We start from the raw sequence: 2,439 nt of genomic DNA, 5'->3' as shown, positions 1-2,439 counted from the left end.
CAGTGGTATGATCTCGGCTCACTGCAACCTCCCTCTCCTGGGTTCACACCATTTTCCTGCCTCAGCCTCCCGAGTAGCTACAGGTGCCCGCCACCATGCCCGGCTAATTTTTTGTATTTATTATTATTATTATTATTATTTTATTTTAGTGGAGACAGGATTTCACCATGTTAGCCAGGATGGTCTCCATCTCCTGACCTCGTGATCTGCCCGCCTCGGGCTCCCGAAGTGCTGGGATTACAGGCCCGAGCCACCACGCCCAGCCGATGCAGAGCTATTTCTAATGGGGAACTCCTACGCCAGCATACATTTCTTTCAAATCCATTGAATATTCAGACTGTTTATTATAGCAGTTTGACTTGCGCTAATTAACATGGAGGCATAGTAATACACACCTCACAGGCAAAGATAATGCGTTCAAGTTCTTAATAGGAAGCCTGGCACCTCATGTGTAAGCAAAAGTATCAGTTGTTATAACAAGGTTTAGATGAGAAATAAATCAGATAGATCACAAATGAATGTGCTTTATAAACTAAAAAGTGCTATATACTATTGAGTATTCCAGAGTGCTCTCCTGGGTAGTTTCAGGAACTCAAGGAATCCCATTTCTGTGAAGTCTTTTCTCTGGAAGTGGAATTAAACTTTCTGTGAACACTTGTACATTTCCGTTTTAAACTTTTACCATCCATACAAATACATTCAATCCCATTATAATGGATTTGCTTGCATCTTTATATGCTTTTAAATAACAATCTGTAATTCAGGGCATTCACCTTACAGTGTAGGTTTACAAAAAGCAAACATGTAACTTCATGGAATGCATCATGCTAAGTCAGGCCAGTGGCCAATACAGATATATATCCTTATGAAAATGCTGTTAATAGTGGCGGAAATCCAGGACTTTCGGCAAGGTGAAAAATTATTTACTGAGTAAAATGAGAAGTCATACATGTGTATCTATCCTAAAAAGCTTGCTCTTTAAGGTGTTAAACGCAGTCACAAATCTGCAAGCAGGAGAGGAAGAATAAAGCCCTCGTAATCACTGTTTCTTCCACTTACAGAAAAAATAATCTTTTAAAATGTCTGGCTTCCTTCGCCAGTGTTTCTTACCAGCCCCTGTTCCTGTTTCAGAGCATTAGTAATTCTCAGAATATGCCTGTCCATTACAACAACTAATGAGCACAAGGAAGCTAACATACAGCTTGAAGAAATTAGTCATCTGCATTTGAATGCCTCGATGGCACATCTATTATTGCTGGAGTCTCTTGCATCTGCTAAACTTTTAACATTAAAAGAATTAGGCTTTACTTACCAAATTTTTGCTTTCGTCTGTGGCTTTTAAATATTGTGTAAGTCAAAGTATCTTAAAAAGATCAACCATGATCGAAGGCATCCATACATTTTCTTTTTTTTTTTTTTTGAGACGGAGTCTTGCTCTGCCGCCCAGGCTGGAGTGCAGTGGCCGGATCTCAGCTCACTGCAAGCTCCGCCTCCTGGGTTTACGCCATTCTCCTGCCTCAGCCTCCCGAGTAGCTGGGACTACAGGCGCCCGCCACATCGACCGGCTAGTTTTTTTGTATTTTTTTAGTAGAGACGGGGTTTCCCCGTGTTAGCCAGGATGGTCTCCATCTCCTGACCTCGTGATCCGCCCGTCTGGGCCTCCCAAAGTGCTGGGATTACAGGCTTGAGCCACCGCGCCCGGCCCATACATTTTCCAAGTCTTTTTGTTCTATTTATTCTGATTTTGCTCCCTTTTGCAGGAGTAACATTTTGTTACTTTGTATTTGAAATCTTTTACAAGCCAGACAAGAGTCTCAATGGGTACATTGTATTGGATTAGTGTTCAATACATGCTAATTAAACTAGTATGGGTTATAAAGGAATAATTAGTATAACGTTCTCATGGGAGTCAGGATTAGGTAAATGTTGTCATTGTATGTTGAAACCAGCAAAGTTGTATGCTATGTTTTAAGACGTAAGAAGTCATTCAATATTCTTTCATTCATTTAGAAACAAGTGTTTTCACATTCTAACTAAGTGCTAGACACCGTGCTGGGTGGTGCTGGGGTACTAAGATGAAAAAGACGCCATCACTGCCCTCAAGGAACCCTGTCTAGTGGTAGGGAGAAACATAAAAAACAGGGAGTTCATATTATAAATTATATGAAATGAATATATTGTATTACATTTGAACATTTAATTCAAACTTAACTTGCCCTCTGGTTATAAGCATTATTAAAATTATTTTCAAGGTTTTGATTTTTCTGCGGTCTCTTTAAACATCTGATGAAAGATGAAATTCTACTTTCCAAATGGTCCTAATTGAAAGCGAATGCACAAATAAGCATGCTATAAGAAATTGGACAGATATCATGAGAAAACACTCAGTTTCACCAAGCCTGGTTTTTTGTTTTGTTTTGTTTTAAAAAAATAATGTTC

This window comes from Colobus angolensis, unplaced genomic scaffold (assembly GCF_000951035.1).
Source record: "Colobus angolensis palliatus isolate OR3802 unplaced genomic scaffold, Cang.pa_1.0 Scaffold63, whole genome shotgun sequence".
Lineage (NCBI taxonomy): Eukaryota > Metazoa > Chordata > Mammalia > Primates > Cercopithecidae > Colobus > Colobus angolensis.
This window is presented reverse-complemented; position numbering follows the sequence as displayed.